The sequence below is a fragment of the Triticum aestivum genome, chromosome 5A (genome assembly GCF_018294505.1).
Source record: "Triticum aestivum cultivar Chinese Spring chromosome 5A, IWGSC CS RefSeq v2.1, whole genome shotgun sequence".
NCBI classification, from domain to species: domain Eukaryota; kingdom Viridiplantae; phylum Streptophyta; class Magnoliopsida; order Poales; family Poaceae; genus Triticum; species Triticum aestivum.
In genome coordinates this window covers 256775265-256798478 of record NC_057806.1, presented here as the reverse complement: position 1 = coordinate 256798478, position 23214 = coordinate 256775265, and positions in this window count along the sequence as shown.

Here is a 23214-nt window from a genome sequence, read left to right as displayed (position 1 = left end):
GGCTCTCGCCCCTCCCATGCCATGGAGGCCAAGGACTAGAGGGGAAACCCTTCTCCCATCTAGGGAGGAGGTCAAGGAATAAGAAGACGAAGGGGCCCCCTCTCCCCTTCTCTTCCGGTGGCGCCGGAACGCTGCCGTGGCCATCGTCATCATCACCGTGATCTACTCCAACACCTCCACCATCTTCACCAACATCTTCATCACCTTCCCCCCTCTATCTATAGCGGTCCACTCTCCCGCAACCTGCTGTACCCTCTTGATGAGGACATGACTACCTTGGATATGACCAAAAATATTGCATATATGCATATTTGTCAGGTGATTTCTAGTGCAAACTATTCAATAATCTATTTATGTTATCCAGAACAAAAATACTTCACACACTTTTGTGTTTTGTCTAATTGCAGGTGTATGGGACATTTGTACAATCTACATATGAAGATAAGGAAGAAAGAGATGTTTATTTGCTGTCCAAAAAGTTCTCTCACGTCACTTTTGGCCCAAGAGAAGATAGAGTCCAAGTCTCTCACGTTCTGGATTCAGATTCGGACTGCACAGACACACCTGACTCAAAACGCACACACGTTTTTCATACGGACTCCGAATTGGGTGATTCTTTTTTTGTTGGAAACTAGATTTCGTGCACTTTCCAACCCAATTGGAATCACCTTCAAATTCGTCCGGAGCGTTGAGTTGTGGACGAAACAATCTGATGCTGCAGCAGAATCCGAGTCAAACTACAAGTCCAAAGGTGTTACATCACCTCCACTTGGGCCCATTGGCCTTGTACGACCTAGATTTAGTTTTAGGCTGCCTTGGGACGTCCTCCCACCTCCTTGGCCGCCACCCCTTGCTCCTATATAAGTAGATCCATCTAGTTAGCTTTTCCTTGGGATTTGTTTAGTTAAAAGTTAGCCATTGCAACTTCGTGTACTTCGTTTGTGTCCAACGACCAGACCAAGACCGCTTCCGGATCCCCACCATTATCAATACTTCATATTTATTTGCAATATTCAGATTGCGTTATCATATTCTTGCTCGTTCTTCGATTGCTTGCAGGAATAGACCTTCGTTGTCAGGCTGACCGTGCTTCCAGCATCGTCAGTAACCTCAGGAGATTGGTTTAGCGATTGCTAAGGCGCAACGTTGTGCACGTTTGTAGTCAGATCGTCAAAGTCGTCTCCACCAAATCGATAGTTATCATCTCATCGAAAGATCGGGACACCCCCGCCTCTATCAAGTGGTATCAGTTTTCAGGTTGCTCGGTGAGAATTTCCAGTTTTCCTAGATTAGATTTATTTTCTTACCTATTGTCCAAGAAAAAGCCACAAAAAAAAGTTAGATCTATTCATCCTTTCTCCAAGCCAGTCTGAGCCTTTGCGATTTTCTTTTTATTGTATGCATTATTGAATTATCGGTTGCATCGTCGTGTCGACTTGCTGGTCTTAGTGTCTAGTTCGTTTAGAGTTTCGAGTTCTTTTCACATTAGTCACGCCGCCGCTGCATCATTATCCCTTCCGCTGTCCACCATCCCATCTATTAATTTCCACCACGTGCTACGCACTGTTCATTGTCATAATCCTAGTTGAGGTCATTCACATCTTCGCCTGATCCAATCTGTATCTTATCTAGTTTGTCTTGGAAAGAAAAAAAAAGATAGAGAAAAAAAAGAGAAAAAAGGAAAGAAAAAAAAAGAAAAAGAGAGAGAAGAAAAAGAAAAAAAAGCATGAGAAAAAAAAGAGAGAAGAAAAAAAATTGGATCTATCTAGAATCAATCTCGTACCTGAATTCGGATTGGAATCTGTTTTGCGCACTGTTCAGTAAAACAGGTGTATCTTTCTCATACGAAGTCCGTTTTGGCTCTGTGAGTACTCAAATTGAAGCTAGCAACGAGCCGCATCTAAATAGTTGCAGAAGCTAGTTCAATATTTGACACCTCAAAATCGGCTTATAAATAGGTCTTTTTGCCCTCCGAAGTTCGTGAACACAACTTGTTCCAATTTTTCAGGCCAGTTTTAGAATTCTTTGACTCCTCATATCAACTCGGAATTGAGTGATTCTTTTTGCATTGGAAAGCTTGAGTTAGTAGCATTCTTTGAAAGAATTTATCAGAAAATTGTCTCAAACTTTTCAAGAGGAAAGTTGGAGAGAGAGTTGTTGTATATCCTGCTTGGCAGTTGTTTTTCATCATTATCTTCACTGCCGTTGTGATCTTCACTTATATCTTGCTGTCAAGAGCTACTTAGTATACTTCATTGATGCTAGTTTTGCTACGCCGTGACCTCATTAGTGTTCTAGGCTCGCGTCTCTAGTCCGGTCTAGACTAGGACCAGCACGGTACCGTCGTTGAGCGTTTATTCAACATTGCATCTTTGAATTGATTATTGCTAATCTTTTGCTACCATATATAGCCAACCCAGCTCCACATATTTCTACACCGTGTATACGTACGCTCCCCTGGCAATCGCTTTACTCAATATTCGGAGTTACTTGACACCGCTGGTTGCCGATCACCGCCTGTTGCATGGTAAGAACTTGTAAGACATTGATATTTGCTTTACTGTGAGCGTTTTACCACCACATCCTAGTAGTTATAGGAACATTATTTTTGGGTTTTGTTTCTTGTTCTACTAATCATGACAGGATCCAGAGTCAATTCATGGGCTTTGTCGATCGTGGGAGACGTGCCACCACCTTTGCAAATACCACAACCGTCACGAGAGGTGCACAAACATCCAAATGCACATGATCAGGTTAATGTATCTATACCACCATTTAATGGCCGTTTTAAACCTGCTTTATATATTGAATGGGAGTTCGACATAAAAAATATATTTGCTTCCCATAATTTCAATGAACATAAAAAGGTTAAGGTTGCGGTTGGTTCTTTCACTGGTTATGCTTTGGTTTGGTGGAGTGAATATTGTCGGTTACACCCTGATTATATACCTACTACTTGGGATGATTTGAAACTTGCCATGCGACATACTTTCGTCCCTGCTTATTATATTCGTGACATGATTAAGAAGTTGCAACACTTAAAACAAGGTAGTGAAACTGTAACAAAATATTATGATGATTTACAAACTACCTTGTTGCATTCCTCTTTAGAAGAAAGTGAAGATGATTTTATGGATAGATTTTGGGGAGGATTAAACCGTGATATTCAAGAGATACTAATTCATGAAGAGTGTTATCCTATGGACCATTTGTTTCATCTTGCTTGCAAAGCTGAACAGGAAATAAAACGACGTGTTGGCCACGAGGAGAACAAGCGCACGGTGCACATTCCAAGAGTTGATATGATTGTTCCTTCAACTACTAGGCATACTATGACAACCACATCCGTTGTTGTCAGGACTACATCACCTCCACCATGTGACACATCGCCCCCGAGAGTGGCTACATCATCTGAGTTGATCATAAGAGGTAATGACAAAGGTACTTATCTTCCATCTCTACATGAGAATGATGAATGCCTTGTCAATTTGAATGCACCATCTGATGAGCTACCCACTACTTTGATCACACCACCTATTTTAGAGGACTACGTTGATAATTTGACTTTGCCATGTGATTAAACAACTGAAATACCAACAATTTTGAGTGCACCCATTGAATTAACTATTGATGCAAAAGAACCAATGTTTAATCATTTTGATATGACCTCTAATCTTGGTGATGATTCTGTGTTGAATGACTTATTGCATGTTTGCTTATTTAAGCATGTTGTAGCATGTAAATTTGATGCAAGTAAGGTTTATTCACCAATGTTGGGATGGTTTAATGATAAACATTGTCAATCTTTTGAAATGAATAAGAGATTCACTGATATGTGCAAACTGAGTTGCAATATTTTCATGCCTTCTACTTCTTGTGCTAATTTTTTGGCTTTAGATTTTATGAACTATGCAAGTTACTCATCTATTTATGTGTCATATATGCAAAAATCAAGGGAAGTAAAAATGGATGACATATACATATACAACATGTACACCTTGTCTCTTTTGTTAGCCACATTTCAGATTAAGCAACGCCGAGGACGGCTTTATTTTCAAGAAGGGGAGGATGATGAGGACATGACTACCTTGGATATGACCAAAAATATTGCATATATGCATATTTGTCAGGTGATTTCTAGTGCAAACTATTCAATAATCTATTTATGTTATCCAGAACAAAAATACTTCACACACTTTTGTGTTTTGTCTAATTGCAGGTGTATGGGACATTTGTACAATCCACATATGAAGATAAGGAAGAAAGAGATGTTTATTTGCTGTCCAAAAAGTTCTCTCACGTCACTTTTGGCCCAAGAGAAGATAGAGTCCAAGTCTCTCACGTTCTGGATTCAGATTCGGACTGCACAGACACACCTGACTCAAAACGCACACAAGTTTTTCATACGGACTCCGAATTGGGTGATTCTTTTTTTGTTGAAACTAGATTTCGTGCACTTTCCAACCCAATTGGAATCACCTTCAAATTCGTCCGGAGCGTTGAGTTGTGGACGAAACAATCTGATGCTGCAGCAGAATCCGAGTCAAACTACAAGTCCAAAGGTGTTACATCACCTCCACTTGGGCCCATTGGCCTTGTACGACCTAGATTTAGTTTTAGTCTGCCTTGGGACGTCCTTCCACCTCCTTGGCCGCCACCCCTTGCTCCTATATAAGTAGATCCATCTAGTAGCTTTTCCTTGGGATTTGTTTAGTTAAAAGTTAGCCATTGCAACTTCGTGTACTTCGTTTGTGTCCAACGACCAGACCAAGACCGCTTCCGGATCCCCACCATTATCAATACTTCATATTTATTTGCAATATTCAGATTGCTTTATCATATTCTTGCTCGTTCTTCGATTGCTTGCAGGAATAGACCTTCGTGGTCAGGCTGACCGTGCTTCCAGCATCGTCAGTAACCTCAGGAGATTGGTTTAGCGATTGCTAAGGCGCAACGTTGTGCACGTTTGTAGTCGGATCGTCAAAGTCGTCTCCACCAAATCGATAGTTATCATCTCATCGAAAGATCGGGACACCCCCGCCTCTATCACCTCTACTTGAACATGGTGCTTTATGCTTCATATTATTATCCAATGATGTGTTGCCATCCTATGATGTCTGAGTAGATTTTCGTTGTCCTATCGGTGGTTGATGAATTGCTATGATTGATTTAATTTGCTTGTGGTTATGTTGTTGTCCTTTGGTGCCCATCATATGATTGCGCGCGTGGATCACACCCTAGGGTTAGTTTGTATGTTGATAGGACTATGTATTGGAGGGCAAGAGTGACAGAAGCTTCAACCTAGCATAGAAATTGATGCGAACGGGATTGAAGGGGGACCAATATATCTTAATGCTATAGTTGGGTTTTACCTTAATGAACATTAGTAGTTGCGGATGCTTGCTAATAGTTCATCATAAGTGCATAGAATTCCAAGTCAGGGATGACATGCTAGCAGTGGCCTCTCCCACATAATACTTGCTAGGTCTAGTAAAGTAGTCAATTGCTAAAGGGGCAATTTCACAACTCCTACCACCACTTTTCCACACTTGCTATATTTACTTTATTGTTTCTTTATCTAAACAGCCCCTACTTCTTATTTACGTATTCTTTATTATCTTGCAAACCTATCCAACAACACCTACAAAGTACTTCTAGTTTCATACTTGTTCTAGGTAAAGTGAACATCAAGCGTGTGTAGAGTTGTATCGGTGGTCGATAGAACTTGAGGGAATATTTGTTCTACCTTTAGCTCCTCGTTGGGTTCGACACTCTTACTTATCGAAAACTATTGCGATCCACTTGTGGATTATCAAGACCTTTTTCTGGCGCCGTTGCCGGGGAGCAATAGCATGGGGTGAAAATTCTCGTGCGTGCTTGTTTGCTTTATCACTAAGTAATTTTTATTTGCTGTTCTTAGCTGTTTTCTATCTTTAGTCATGGGTAGGAAACGCAAAATACCAAAAAAATTAGTTGTACCTACTGAACCAATGATTGAAGAACCACTCAAAATCTATCACACTGCTGAAGCTTATTACTTGGATCATCTTCGATCCATATGTGCTCGTGCTGAAACCCCAACTAGCTTAGTTGAGGGCAAATCTTTAGATGAGCATGCTTGTTATGTGCGACACCGTATATCTGAAAATGGGAAACTATTATGGGGTCAAATTCAACGTTTGCAATGCTATGCTTGCAATTTATGTGAAATATATGATTTTACTTGTTGTTCTGAAAACCCTAAGAAACACCTTCCCTACCAATGTGAGATTGTTGATAATGGAATCTTATCTTCATATGCTAAGGGTGTTTATAATTACTATGATGTTCAATAAATTGAAGAATTTGTTGCGTTTAAGGGTGCTTTTGAAATTGCTTCTTTGATTGAAAAGTATGATGCTACTCTTTACAAATCTGAAAATTTTGCTATACATAAATATTGCTATGATAATTATGCTTCTAATACCTATGTTAAACAATATATTGAGGAATACTCCGTTGTCCAAGAAGAGACTAATATTTTGCAGGAGTCTATGGAAGAAGAAATTGATGAAACTGTGAGCTCATTGGATGAAAAAGATGAGGAGGAGAGCGAAGAACAAAAGGAGGAAGAGCGGATTGATCACTCGTGCCCACCTTCTAATGAGAGTAACTCTTCAACTCATACATTGTTTAATTCCCCTTTGTGCTTACCGAAGGATGATTGCTATGATGACTGTTATGATCCCTTTGATTCTTTTGAAATATCCCTTTTTGATGATGCTTGCTATGCTTGTGGCCAAGATGCCAATATGAATTATTCTTATGGAGATGAACTTGCTATAGTTCCTTATGTTAAACATGAAATTGCTGCTATTGCACCCACGCACGATAGTCCTATTATCTTTTTGAATTCTCCAAACTACACTATATCGGAGAAGTTTGCCCTTATTAAGGATTATATTGATGGGTTGCCTTTTACCATTGCACATGATGATTTTGATGAATATAATATGCATGTGCTTGCTGCTCCTACTTGCAATTATTATGAGAGAGGAACTATATCTCCACCTCTCTATGTTTCCAATATGACAAAATTGCAAGAAAATGTTTATACTATGCATTGGCCTTTACTTTGTGTGCATGAATTGTTCTTTTATGACATGCTGATGCATAGGAAGAGAGTTAGACTTCGTCATTACATGATATATGTTACCTTGTGCTCGCCACTAAATTACAAATCATTGTTAATTAAAAATGGCTTTGATATACCTTGGGATCCGGGTGGATCCATTATTTGAGCACTATATGCCTAGCTTAATGGCTTTAAAGAAAGCGCTGCCAGGGAGACAACCTGGAAGTTTTAGAGAGTCATTTATTTCTGTTGTGTGCTTTTATAAAGTTTAAATATAAAAATAATGTGCCAAGGTTTGCCTTTAGGATGTTTACATTTGCTTGATGGTTTGTACGGTGCAGGAGAGAAACTTTGGCTGTAGTGCGCAATTTTACATTTTTAGCTAGAACGTCAAATGGTTATGACTGTTTTTGCACTGTCTTCCTATACAAATTGTTTATTTTTACTAATTTTGGTAGAAGTTTTCAAGTATCAAAAGTATGGTGAATGTTCAGATTATTACAGACTGTTCTGTTTTAGACAGACTCTATTTTTGATGCATAGTTTGCTTGTTTTGATGAAACTATCAATTTATATTAGTGGATTAAGCCATGAAAAAGTTATATTACAGTAGACACAATGCAAAAACAAAATATGAATTTGTTTGCAACAGTACTTAGAGTAGTGATTTGCTTTATTATACTAACGGATCTTACCGAGTTTTCTGTGGATGAAGTGTTCGATGATCGAGAAGGTCTCGATGTGAGAAGAAGGAAGAGAGGCAAGAGCTCAAGCTTGGGGATGCCCGAGGAACCCCCAAGTAAATATTCAAGGAGACTCAAGCGTCTAAGCTTGGGGATGCTGGGAAGGCATCCCCTCTTTCTTCAACAAGTATCGGTATGTTTTCGGATTCGTTTCGTTCATGCGATATGTGCAAGTCTTGGAGCATCTTTTGCATTTAGGTTTTCATTTTTCTTTTATGCACCATGCGGGTATGAGATGGCCCTTGGTTGATTTATAGAATGCTCATTGCACTTCACTTATATCTTTTGAGTATGGCTTTATAGAATGCTTCATGTGCTTCACTTATATCATTTGAAGTCTGGATTGCCTGTTTCTCTTTACATAGACAACCGCCATTTGTAGAATGTTCTTTTGCTTCATTTATATTTGTTAGAGCATGGGCATATCTTTTGTAGAAAGAATTAAACTCTCTTGCTTCACTTATATCTATTTAGAGAGATGACGGGAATTGGTCATTCACATGGTTATTCATAAAACCCTACATAAAACTTGTAGATCACTGAATATGATATGTTTGATTCCTTGCAATAGTTTTGCGATATAGAGATGGTAATATTAGAGACATGTTAGTGGGTAATTGTGGATTGTAGAAATACTTGTGTTGAGGTTTGTGATTCCCGTAGAATGCATGTATGGTGAACTGTTATGTAATGAAGTCGGAGCATGATTTATTTATTGATTGTCTTCCATATGAGTGGCGGTTGGGGACGAGCGATGGTCTTTTCCTACCAATCTATCCCCCTAGGAGAATGCGCGTAGTACTTTGTTTCGATGACTAATAGATTTTTGCAATAAGTATGTGAGTTCTTTATGACTAATGTTGAGTCCACGGATTATACGCACTCTCACCCTTCCACCATTGCTAGCCTCTCTAGTACCACGCAACTTTCGCCGGTACCATAAACCCACCATATACCTTCCTCAAAACAGCCACCATACCTACCTATCATGGCATTTCCATAGCCATTCCGAGATATATTTCCATGCAACTTCCATCATCATCATATACATGACTTGAGCATTCATTGTCATATTGCTTTGCATGATCGTAAGATAGCTAGCATGATGTTTTCATGGCTTGTCCGTTTTTTGATATCATTGCTACGCTAGATCATTGCACATCTCGGTACACCGCCAGAGGCATCCATATAGAGTCATATCTTTGTTCTAGATATCGAGTTGTAATATTGAGTTGTAAGTAAATAAAAGTGTGATGATCATCATTATTAGGACATTGCCCAAGTGAGGAAGGAATGATGGAGACTATGATTCCCCCACAAGTTGGGATGAGACTCCAGACTTTACAAAAAAATAAAGGAGGCCAAAGAAGCCCAAATAAAAAAAGAGGCCAAAGAAGCCCACCAAAAAAAGAAGAGAAATAAAAAATGAGAGAAAAAGAGAGAAGGGGCAATGTTACTATCCTTTTACCACACTTGTGCTTCAAAGTAGCACCATGTTCTTCATATAGAGAGTCTCTTGAGTTATCACTTTCATATACTAGTGGGAATTTTCATTATAGAACTTGGCTTGTATATTCCGATGATGGGCTTCCTCAAATGCTCGAGGTCTTCATGAGCAAGCAAGTTGGATGCACACCCACTTAGTTTCAGTTTGAGCTTTCATACACTTATAGCTCTAGTGCATCCGTTGCATGGCAATCCCTACTCCTCACATTGATATCTATCGATGGGCATCTCCATAGCCCGTTGATACGCCTAGTTGATGTGAGATTATCTTCTCCTTTTTGTCTTCTCCACCATCATATTCTATCCCACCTATAGTGCTATGTCCATGGCTCACGCTCATGTATTGCGTGAAAGTTGAAAAGGTTTGAGAACGTCAAAAGTATGAAACAATTGCTTGGCTTGTCATCGGGGTTGTGCATGATCTGAATATTTTGTGTGGTGAAGATGGAGCATAGCCAGACTATATGATTTTGTAGGGATAACTTTCTTTGGCCATCTTATTTTGAAAACACACGATTGCTTTATTAGTAGGCTTGAAGTATTACTGTTTTATGTCAAATGATAGACTATTGCTTTGAATCACTCGTGTCTTAATATTCATGCCATGATTAGACATATGATCAAGATTATGCTAGGTAGCATTCCACATCAAAAATTATTTTTTTTATCATTTACCTACTCGAGGACGAGCAGGAATTAAGCTTGGGGATGCTGATACGTCTCCGTCGTATCTATAATTTTTTATTGTTCCATGCCAATATTATTCAACTTTCATATACTTTTGGCAACTTTTTATACTATTTTTGGGGCTAACATATTGATCTAGTGCCTAGTGCCAGTTCCTGTTTGTTGCATGTTTTTTGTTTCGCAGAATATCCATATCAAACGGAGTCCAAACGGAAAAAACTGCCAGAGATTTTTTTTGGAATATATATGATTTCTGGGAAGAAGAATCCACGCGAGACGATGCTCGAGGGGCCCACGAGGTAGGGGGGCACGCCCCAGGGTGTCAGGCGCACCCCTGACCCTCGTGGCCACCTGTAAGTGCATCTAGTGCCACCCCTAGTTGGTTTTGGATTATTGACGACAAACCTAGTTGAGGGACTAATGTGTTTGTGAGAATTGCAGGATAACACAGGTAGAAGTCCCTCATTGATTCGGTTTTCCTACCAGAGATGACCCCTAAAAATGTATGAAGACATTGAAGTCAAAGGTGGTATATGAAGATATTCACATTGAAGACTATGACAAGAGAAGACACCACATGAAGCCTATGGAGCTCGAAGACTTAGATCTTTCGTAGTTCTCCTTCTTCTGTGTTGAGTCATAGGAACCACCGTACTGTTAAGTGGGGCCCAAGAGAACCAGTCAGAATGACTGAAATGATGCTTAAACAAAACCTATGTCTTCGAGTGAAGACTTTGAGAGCGAATCTTGTCCAGAGTCGGGCAAGTCAGCTTTGCTTGAAGCCCAAGTAAAGTTGTCGTGTGAGTTTGAAATCTGACCGTTGGAACACGTGTCAGTTCCTTAGTGACCCAGGGTCATTTCGGACAAATCAGGTCGGGTTGCCAAGTGGCTATAAATAGCCCACCCCCTACAACCATAAATGGTTGGCTTCTCAGATTCAGAGTACGGCTTTTGTCGTTTGAGAGCAACCCACCTCGAAGCCTTTGAGAGAGAATTCCTTGCGAGGATAAAGCCCTAACCACCCAGAGCCAAAGAGAATTACGCATCACTTAAGTCTTCTTGTCTGTGTGATCTGAAGACTTATTACACTTGAGGATTGTGCATCCTCCAGCCGGTTAGGCGTCGCGTTCTGAGCATCCAAGAGACATTGTGGATTGCCGGTGAACGAAGTCTGTGAAGGTTTGGGAGTCTACCTTGAAGACTTACCAGAGTGATTGGGCGAGGTCTATGTGACCTTAGCTCAAGGGGAATACGGTGAGGACTGGGTGTCCTGAGCTGCGTGTTCAGGACCGGGTGTCCGGGACAATGTGTCCTAAGGTTTAAATACCTAGCCGCCCTAACCAGACGTACAGTTGTCACAGCAACTGGAACTGGTCCAACAAATCATTGTCTTTAGCGAGTCACTGGTTTCATCTTCCCTTCCCTTTACTTACTGTTACTTCTTGTGAAGTCATTGTATGTTCGCACTATCTTTTGTCTTCACTGAGTGACTGTGTGTTCTGTGTGGCTTCACCATATCTTCCTACCTGATCCTTATTACATTGCTGCTATTAGTCATTGTGCTTTCACTCTATTGAATACTTGACTATGGCTTTTCTAGTGTACTCTACCTTCCGCTGCAGGGTAATAGGTTTATTTCTATCGTTTGTCTTTATAACTTCCACATTTTGAAGACTTTCATAAAAATCGCCTATTCACCCCCCCTCTAGTCGATATAACGCACTTTCAATTGGTATCAGAGCAAGGTGCTCCCTTGTTCTGTGTGATTCGGTTTAACCACCTGGAGTTTTAGCTATGTCGACTGCATGGATAATTAAAGTCTCCGCTGCGTGCCCCGTCTTCGATGGAACTGAATATCCCTACTGGAAGAATAAGATGCGCATGCATCTTGAAGCCATTGACGTCGACCTATGGTATGTCGTCAAGAACGGCGTTCCCAAGGCTGGAGAAGGTGTCACTACTGCTGATGTCAAGAAGTTCGTTCAACTGGACTCTACTGCCAAGAATATCATCTGTGGTCATCTGACCAAAGGACAGTATGGCCGTGTGAGTGCTTTGGAAACATCTAAGCTGGTCTGGGACTAGCACTCCAAGGTCAATGAAGGCGTCTCAACCCAGAGAGATCAGAGAATCAGTGTCCTTCGCAACCTCTTCAACCGCTTCAAGCGAAATGACAATGAGAATGTCCAGCTCACATTTGACTGACTCACTGACATCACAAATGAGCTTCAAGCCCTCGGTGCTACTGAGATCACCAAACATGAAGTCGTCAAGACACTACTGAGATCACTTGATAGTTCGTTTGACACCCTAGCCCTGATGATTCAAGAACGTCCTGATTTCAAGACACTCGATCCGTCTGACATACTTGAGAGGCTCAACACACATGAGTTTCAGCTTTCTGAGAAAACAGATATCTACGGAGGGCGAACTCGTGCCTTGAAGGCAAAAGCTGTCTCCTCATCTGAAGAAGAATCTGACAGCAGTTCGGATGATCCTTAATACATTGGAAGGGAACTTGCTACTCTTGTGAAGAAGTTCCAAAAATTCACCAAGAAGAAAGGTTTCAGAAAGTCTTCCCGATCAAGCTCAAGGAATGATGAAGCTTCCGCTCACGACTACAAGAAGAAAACATGTCACAAGTGCAAGAAACCTGGCCACTTCATCTCTGAGTGTCCACAGTGGGACAATGAGAACAAAAAGAAGAATAAGAGCAAGGAATGTGACTCTGGCGACAAGAAGAAGAAGAAATACTCAAAGTCTTCTTCCAAGTCTTCCTCAAAGTCTTCATCACACAAGAAGAGCTCATCTGACAAGGCACGTGCGTTTGTTGGCAAGGAAATGGATTCAGAGGAGGAGTCCGCTTCTGAGGAGGCGGAGGTGGAGTCTGAGGAGGAGTCCGATTCAGGCGTCGCAAGCCTGGCTATAGCATACGTTGCCAAGTCCATCTTCAACACTGAATACAATGACTTCATCACCGACACCGATGCAAATGACAAGGACTACTCCGCTTCTACCTACTGCTTCATGGCACGCGGTGCCAAGGTAAACACACGCACTACTCACTATCAAACATCTAGTGACGATGACTCTGATTGTGGTTCAAAACCCAGCTACAAAACACTTGCTAAAATTGCAACTGAACAACAGAAAGCTATGGAACATATTCAAAAACTGTTAGACAGAAGCGATGATCTGTTGGGTGCTAAAATGACTCGATCTGAATCCTTAATTGAAGACATAAAAAATCTTCACGTTAAGTATGAGGAACTTGAAAGTCATCATGAAACTCTCTCAACAACTCATGAAAAGCTTTCCTATGATTATCTTCAAAGGAAGCAAGATCTTGAGAAATTGAGAGCGACTCTTGAAGATCTTCAAAAGGAAAACGAGTCACTTCGCGCCGAACAGATCAGCTCCGCTCAGGAAGGATTTGAACCACCATGTCTTAAATGCATTGAGCGTGATAATGCTACTACTGTTGCTGAATGTTCTACTGCTGCTACTGTTGCAATATCTTCAACTGTTGATGTGGGAACTAACCCCTCTGCTGAGGATTCCACTGCTATTGCTGATGAGAATGCTAGGTTGAAGACATTGCTTGAAACAGGGATGTACAAAAGTCTTAAAGGGCATCAGACACTATGTGATGTCCTCAAAAAGCAGATTTTGAACCGAAACCCGAGGAAAGAGGGTGTTGGGTTCATAAGGAAAATGAATGCTGATGGCTCTTACTGGAAACCTGAACAGTACCCCAAAACCACATGAGTTGCTGCAAAGGAATTTTCAGCAGATCCATCCACTCTATCTGGGTTCACTTGTGCAACCCCATTGTCATTGATGAATCCTTTGATGCAAACTATAAACTGTTTAAGAATCAGAATGGTGAAGTGTTTGCCAAGTACATTGGTACTAACTGCAGGAATGGACCGCCTATGAAGAAGATCTGGGTTCTGAAAAGGTGTCTGGAGAATCTTGCTGTGAATGTCATCATGACACCTCACGTGAAGAAGACAAACCTCAGACCAAAGGCTTCATACGGTCCAAAGGATTCATACAGATAGAGGACTCACCTGAGTCGCACTAATGCAAATGTTTTGCCAGGAAACCATACTTAGGCATATGAATATGAGAGCGGTTCATCAAACCGCCATGTTCATAAGACCAAGAACTATTCTGCTTATTCTTATGAGTACTATTGTCCGCCTGCAAGACTGTTTGCTAGGGCTCCAAAGCCAAAGTTCTCAGATGCTGCACTTAGACTTATTGCTTCTAAGCCACCCTTGAAGATGTGGGTGGCTAAGAAAGCTTAACTCTCTTTTGCAGGGAAAGGTCTCCAGCAGAAAACCAAAATCGTCTGACGCTATTGCTGGGGACCTTAAACATCTTGTAGGGCGCAAGATCAAATGCCCGAATGGTCTTACTATGTACTTCGTTCCTGAATCGCTTGCTACTCTCCCTATTAGTCCTAATCTGGATCTAAGCTTTCATAACCCACTGGTTCGTCAAATGTTTTTGCTTCACAATGCTCTTGGTGAAGCCTATCCCCCTAACTGCACTGTAGGGTACGACACCAGCGTCTTCAGAATGGATTATTGATAGTGGGTGTACAAATCACATGACTGGCAAAAGAAGCCTTCTTATGGACTCAACCTTACGTCCATCCGACAAGAGCCACATCACATTTGCTGACACTGGTAAAAGTAAGGTATTGGGTCTAGGTAGAGTTGTAATCTCAAGGGATCAACACATGGATAAAGTCATGCTTGTTGAATCCCTTGGCTTCAACTTAATGTCTGTCTCAATGCTTTGCGATTTAAACATGATCGTAATATTTGGAAAATATCGTTGCCTTGTTCTAATGGAATCTGACAAGTCTCTAGTATTTGAAGGGTATCGAAAAGATGATTTGTACATGGTAGATTTCTCAGCAGGACCACAGCTTGCCGTATGTCTTCTAGCAAAAGCTTCAGAATGCTGGCTCTGGCATCGGAGGCTTGGGCATGCTGGCATGAGGAACCTCCACACCCTGGCAAAGAAGAAGCATGTCATAGGCATCGAGGTCGTCAAGTTCAAGAAAGATCACTTATGCGGTGCCTGTGAGGCGGGAAAGATGACGAGGGCCAAACATCCCTCGAAGACAATCATGACCACTACTCGACCCTTCGAACTGCTTCACATGGATCTTTTCGGTCCCACTCATTACTCAACTCTTACTACTACTGCTTGTCTCTATGGCTTTTTCATTGTTGATGATTATTCTAGATATACTTGAGTGCACATAATCCTTTACAAGACTAAAGTGCAGGATGTCTTCAGACGCTTCGCCAATCGAGCAATGAACAACTATGGCGCCAAGATAAAGCATATCAGAAGTGACAATGGCACTAAATTCAAGAACACTGGCCTTGATACATATCTTGATACCTTGGGCATCACACATGAATTCTCAGCCCCGTACACGCCACAGCAGAATGGGGTCGTCGAACGCAAGAACAGAACACTCATTGAGATGGCCAGAACAATGCTAGATGAATACAAGACTCCAAGAAAATTCTGGCCTGAAGCCATTGATACTGCATGCCATACAATCAATCGTGTTTATCTTCACAAGCTTCTGAACAAGACATCTTATGAGCTCCTTACTGGCAAGAAGCCAAATGTCAGTTACTTCAGAGTATTTGGCGCCAGGTGCTGGATCAAGGACCCACATCACACCTCAAAGTTTGCACCAAAAGCACATGAGGGTTTTATGCTTGGATATGGAAAGGATTCGCACTCCTACAGAGTCTTCAATCTCTTTCATTACAAAGTGGTTGAAACAATGGATGTGCAGTTCGATGAGACCAACGGTTCACAAAGAGAGCAACTGCCAAATGTGCTAGATGAAGTTCCATCCAGTGAATCAATCAAGCTAATGGGAACTGGAGAAATTATACCTTCTGAAGCTCATCCTAAAGAAGAACTTATCATCTCAGCACCTGATCAACATGAAGACAATGCTCAGCCTGAAGACATTCCTTCTAACAACGACAATGATCAGCAAGAGCAAAATCTTCGCCCTGTACATCCTCGCGTTGCCAATGAAGTGCAGATTGAAAGAATAATTGATAGCATCAATGCACCCGGTCCACTCACTTGTTCAAGGGCAACTCAGCTAGCAAATTTCTGTGGGCACTTCACATTCGTCTCAATAACAGAACCCAAGAAAGTTGAAGAAGCCTTCATGGAACCTGAATGGATTCAAGCTATGCAAGACGAGCTTCAACAGTTTGAGCTGAATAAATGTATGGGAACTGGTCAAGCGTCCCGATCCTTGGAAGCACAACATAATAGGCACCAAATGGATATACCGCAACAAGCAAGATGAACATGGTCAAGTTGTCAGAAACAAAGCTCGTCTCGTTGCTCAAGGATATACTCAAGTGGAAGGCATTGACTTCGATGAAGCATTTGCTCCTGTGGCTAGACTTGAAGCCATACACATACTGCTGGCCTATGCAAATCATCACAACATACTTCTTTATCAAATGGATGTGAAGAGCGTCTTCCTCAATGGCAAGATTGAAGAAGAAGTGTATGTTGCACAACCTCCTGGCTTTGAAGATCCAAAACATCCTGACATGGTATACAAGCTCAGCAAGGCACTGTATGGCCTCAAACAAGCCCCTCGGGCCTGGTATGACACACTCAAATACTTCCTGAAGAGCAAAGGCTTCATACTTGGTTTTCTCGACCCCACTCTCTTCACTAAGACATATGATGGTGAACTGTTTGTGTGCCAAATATATGTGGATGACATTATCTTCGGCTGCACCAATCAGAAGTACAAGGAAGAGTTTGGATATATGATGCAAGAGCAATATCAAATGTCTATGATGGGAGAGCTGAAGTTCTTTCTCGGTCTTCAAATACGACAGCAACACAACGACATCTTCATATCTCAAGAGAAGTATCTCAAAGATTGCCTGAAGAAGTTCGATGTGCAAGACTGTAAAGGCTTCACGACGCCAATGCCAGCCAAGCATCATCTGGGTCCTGACGACAATGGTAAAGAGTTCGATCAAAAGGTATACCGCTCCATGATTGGTTCTTTACTTTATCTATGTGCATCTAGGCCAGATATTATGCTTAGTGTTTGCATGTGTGCTCGATTCCAAGCGGCACCAAAGGAGTCGCATCACTTAGCTGTGAAGTGAATTCTTCGATATTTGGCTCACACCCCAACTCTAGGATTATGGTATCCAAAGGGCTCAGAGTTTGATCTGGTTGGATTCTCGGATGCTGATTATGCTGGTGACAAAGTTGATCGCAAGTCTACATCAGGCACATGTCACTTTCTAGGACGATCACTTGTATGTTGGTCTTCAAAGAAGCAGAACTGTGTGTCTCTCTCCACTGCTGAATCTGAATACATTGCTGCTGGATCTTGCTACGCTTAGCTTCTGTGGATGAAGCAAACACTCAAGGACTATGGCATTCATCTGAAGCAAGTGCCACTCTGCTGCGACAACGAAAGCGCCATCAAGATTGCCAACAACCCAGTTCAGCACTCGAAGACAAAGCACATTGAAATTCGTCATCACTTTCTTAGAGATCATGTTGTGAAGGAAGATATTGATATCATACACATTAACACTGAAGAGCAATTGGCAGATATCTTCACCAAGCCCTTGGATGAGAAGAGATTTTGCAAGTTACGGTGTGAGCTAAATCAAATGTCCTGTGATCAGGCACACATCCTAACCCTTATGCATATTGATGACTTAGATGTGCAACACACGAAGTAAAGTATATCTTCAATCAATGAAGACATACATTCTAAGTGTGAATACATTAATGTGGAATTTGACTTTGGAGCGCCACAATAATTGTGCGCCGTGTCTGGGTCTAATACTTCCTATACGGTGGGTAACTCCACCACCAAATGTTCTATTTTGAAGTGTTTCACTCATGGCATTACCTTGCTATGTCTTCACATTTGGTTTGGCTTCAATCTCAACATGTCTTCATGATTATCTTCACTATGTTGATTATATATATATACTAGTGTTCTGTCCTCTACAGCATTCACTTATAGCTATGTCTTCTTGTTGAATCTTTTGAACTAAGTGAATGTGATCGGACCCTAACCTCTCTATGCTATCTATCTCAAACTCTATCTCTCCAAATCATATGCATTCTATTGAAACTGTCGAATGTCTTCTCTGCGTCCTTATCAGTAGAAGATACAAAGACAAACCTTAAGTCCACTTTCAATGCTCATTCCTCCACATGAAACCCGGAGAAGTAGGAACGACCACCCGACAATCCAGGCGTGCGTGGGACGTGGAACAAACCCCAAAATTCTGCATGATGGCCACGTGTTCCTCAGATGTGAATCGCCAGGGGCACCTGTGTAATAACGCAGTGCCGCCCCTGTACCTATAAATACACACTTCACGGCGGTCATTATCTTTTCTTCCACTCTCGCACGAACCCTAGCGCCACCGCTAGCCCTCGACGACGCCGGCGACGAAGCGCTTCGCTGCTGCAACCTCTCCGACACCGTCTTCACGCCGACCGCGGACATCGTCCTCTCCGCCGTCGCCGTAGGTGTCCTTCGTCGCCAAGTTAGGGCACGGAAGATCGAACTGCTCGGCCTCATCTTCCACTCCGTCTAGCAGTTCTTAGTGTGGTAAATAAAACTTCCTTTTTACGGCACCGTTGATCCTATGGCTTTGTCACTTTCTACCACAAGCAGTTTCTATTCACACAAGTTAGATCTCTCTCATACTACATCTCATAGCATGCCTAGTATATTCACTTATGCTTCACAAAGTAGTTAGATTCCTCACTTGTACTGATCTCTGGATTCGTACAAATCTGGAACCAACTCCTTATCTATGAGTGAATGTCTTCGCACGATGAGGTCAATGTCTTCTAAACTGATTTATATTCGAAATCTTCTGAGAATGCATATGACCTCTTCCCCTTCCCTCGCACCTTAATGCTGTCACAGGTACATGTCCATGGGAGAATCCCTTAAATTCTCCCGAAGCAAGTTCCTGTTTGTCCAGCAAGCAAAAATCTTTGAAGCCTTTGAACGTGTTGAAGCCTTTCAGTTTAAAGTTCATGGCTTCAGAGAAATCAGCAAGGAAGGGTGGTAGAAAGGTCGTGGAGAAACATCTAGAGATCTGCCAGATGACCTCTCAGAACTATACAAGACAGATCCTGAAGAGGATTACAATCAGCGCAAGACCCGAATCCAATGGATTCGAAGATATTGGGTAGAAGAATTGTTCAAATACCGATTTGTAACCCAGGAATATGCTGAGAAAAAATGCCATCAAGAGACCGTGGGGAGACATCCTATACAAGAATCTTCAACCCAGGTCCAGAGATGAAGCCACTGAACAAGGCTTCTATCCCTGCATGGTCCGTGGGCCACAGCCTGTTGATGCACACCCATCGTCACTACTATGGTGTCATGACGACATTCTATTCAAGCGCAACTTCCAGTTTGCCTAGAGCTCAGCAAAGCAAAACAAGAAGACATTGGGACTAGACTTCAACCCTGGTCCCTCAGCTCCAAGGGCTGATGGCACACGAGATGCAGAACCCAATGTCGTCGGTCCTTTCTACAACCTTGAAGGCCTCATCACCCATATCTTGGTTCAAGGGACTGCAGTGAATGAGCCTGCAGCTGACGCTGAATCAGATGAAGCGCCTGCAGCGCCGAAGCCAAAGAAGTTGAAGAAGCCTAAAGCTTCAAAGCCTGCCCCTTCACCAAAAATCTCACGGGTGAAGCCACTGGCAACTGCACCTCCTGAAGACAGTGTGCAGTCCGAAGATTTATCACGCATCTCCAAGCCCCAGAAGGTCAAGATGCCTCTGCCACACACCGGCCAAGAGCTAACAGCTGCTGCCATTCTGCGCAATGATGCCATTGATCTGTCAAGTGATGAAGATCTTGCAGATGACGCTCTTGAGCAACTTATCAAGAGCAAAGAAGAAGCAGAAATCTTCAATGATCTGCCTCTCTTTGATGTAACAATCATTCACAACTTCATTGATGAATGGTTTGACACGCCAAACATCAGCTTCGACGATCTCCAAATACCCATTGGCCTCAGTGTCGCCTTCCATGGCGCCATTGCTTCAGAGTTAGCTATCGCCCAGTGCATTGTTGAACTGAAGCAGAAGATTGACTTTGAGAAATCTCAGTTCAAGAAGCATATGGCCAAGCTCAGCATGCAAGACGTGAAGAATTTCAAGATTATGCTGCACGAGCTCAAGGAAGCCTTTCTAAAGAAACGTGCAGAAGCTCAGGGTTCTCGTGAGCGCATGAAGGTCCTGGCTGATAGGTGTGTGCAAGCCTACAATGATGCTGAGAAACGCAAGGCCCTTGGGCGTCCTGGCATCGACCCCAGGATGGCTGCCAAGAAGCAGAAGAAGCCCGCTATGGCTGAACCTGAAGCACCATGGCAGGAGGCAGATCCCCTTGTCTTCCCAACTAGCATGACTGGTCCGAAGCCAAAGGCCAGGTCAACCGCTTCAGAACTGAAGAAGACCAGGACTGCTGAGGCTGAAGCAAGGAAGAGAAAACATCCTAAAGCCTCTGCTACTGCCCCCGCCAAGAAGAAAAGAATGACCAAGAAGGAACGGGCTGCTCCCATAGAGCCCTTGATTGTTGAACCCATTTCCATGGTTCACCCCGACGCCGATCCACAAGAACGTCAACTGACTGTCCATGAGCCTGCTTTCACAAAGGCTCATGAAGCTGAAGACTTTCCATCAGCTGATCCCTCGCTGCTGAGGACATTGGTCACCATAACCATGTTGAAGATGATGCAGCCCTTCCTCAGCTAGAGCACCAACAGGATGCTTCGTGGGCGGATTGCCCACAAGAGGAAGAAGACTCTGAGGCCCAGCCAACACAAACTCCACAGGCATCGCCCGCGTTGCACAGGCTTCGCAAAGGTCCAAGGCCTCAAGTCTCTGCGTCTGAAGCTAAAACTGCTGAAGACATTCCAGCTGCATCACCCGATGAAGAAGTACCACATGCTGCTACTCCCTTGTCCCACCAAGAAGCAGTTCTCGAGGAGAACGTGATCGTAAGCGACCCTCCAGCTCGTCAAGTGGAGGTTGAAAACCTTGCGGCTGCCACCACCAACACCACTGAAGCCACTGACGCTGTCATGGCTGAAGCAAATGTGGAGCCCTCACCAACAAAAGCACTAGAAGTCAGCGAAGCCACTGATCCCACTGCTTCTGTTCCTGCGTCTGTTGCCGGTCCCCAATTCGACTATCATGTTGAGCACAGGCCTCAGGTACAGAAGCCAATCCCAAGATTGCCAAGGTTCCCAGGTCCTGCATCAGCACCTGGCTCCTTCAATATCAATGGCTTCAGAGCAGACAACACATTCTTCAACAGCTCCAGGAACCCCTACTCCAGGGAAAGAATATCATCTGATCGGTTCTGGAGTTATCCGCAGCGAAGCTATTACTCATGCGTTCTTTACAACCAAGGTCGCATCTTCCCACACAAGCGCCTTGACATTGAAGCAATAGCTGGTTTGCCCTGTCTGGAAGAAGCTCTGGATTGCTTCAAAGAGGTTGGACTGCTGCCGTTCGTCACTGACCAAGAGCATTGGAATGAAGAGTTGCTGCTCCAATTCTATGCCACACTTCACATCCGCGGGTATAGCAGAGATCCGAAGACTTGGGTCCTGGAGTGGATGACAGGAAATGTTCATCACGAAGCCAAAGCCTTTGACATCATTGAGCTCACTGGTTTGCCCACTCCTGGCGATCTCTACGAGCATGGCTGTCAGCTTCATATTGAAGCTATTGAGAGCATCTTTCAGAAGACTGAACCTAATATGAGTCAGATGCTTAGTATGATGAAGCCATTGCCCCGAGATGCTGCTTATCCCACGGAGTTCTTCGTTGAAGACCTTGAGTATCTGCCAAGAACCATTTATCACATCATAAGGCGAACTCTCTGGCCAATCAAAGGACATTCTCCCCATGCCAAGCTGGAAGGTGCAATGAAGACTTTGGTCTTCTACATTCTTCATGGAAAATGCTTCAATACACAGGATTTCTTCATTCGCCAACTTGTTGCATCTGGCTCTGATCTGTTTGGTTTGAAGTTCTACGCCCCTTGGGTGATGCGGCTGATCAAACTTCACTCCGCTATCTCATATCAGCCCTCGGCCCGCAACCATCGGATCTTTTTGCTTGATGTGGATATGTCTATTGAAGCCATCTATCCTGAGCCTGCCAAGGAACCTCTCAGTCTTCAGAATGCAGAGCATCAAAGTTTCACTCAGAACATTGAAGGCGTTGAAGCCGTAACTCGTGTGTATCCTTTGGCTGGCACTACACGTGCACCGCATCCTGCTCTCACTGAAGCCACTGACAGTACAACTGCTCCACGACCCAAGAAGCGCCCTCGTGTTCTCAATGACCGAGAGCTTCTTGTGGCTCTTCATCAGAAACAGGATAGGCATCATGACTGGCTGAAGCGTCAGATGCAAAGCCTCTTGGTGGATGTTAATCGCATTCGCAATCTTGCCACCAAGAATGCTTTTGTTGCCCATGAAACCTCTCGCCGCACATGGAAAGGGCTAACACTGATGTGTTCTGAATATGATCTTCAAGAGGATGGCTTCACTGAGCGATTCAAGTTTGACTCCACACCTCCTCGAAGGGCAGTGCTGCGACGAACTCCATCCCTTGAAGACTCTGAGTTCTCTTCCTCTGCTGCAACTGTGAATGCTAGAGTAATCGAGGATGAAGACAATGCTACTTCACCGCCACCTCCTTCAGCACGCTTCAACTCTGCTCCAAGCTCTTCAGCACCGCCAAACACAACCAACGACCCTGCTGCTTCACCTACTCCTCATGGGAACGAGTAGATGCTCTATGTCTTCAAACCTTTTTGGTCCTTACTGACAAAAGGGGGAGAAGCATATGAGGTTGATAGTCTTCAAGCGGGTCCATATGGGCGGGTGCTTTATATTTTGCTTCGTGCTTACAACTCTTGTTTTGCTACATTTGGTTCTTTGAGTTGTAACACTTAAACTCGATGGTCGTCTGCTACTTATTTGCCACCTTGTGTTGCGATGATAAATTCCGCATGTGCGACGATAAATTCCGCACTTAGATCATTCTGCA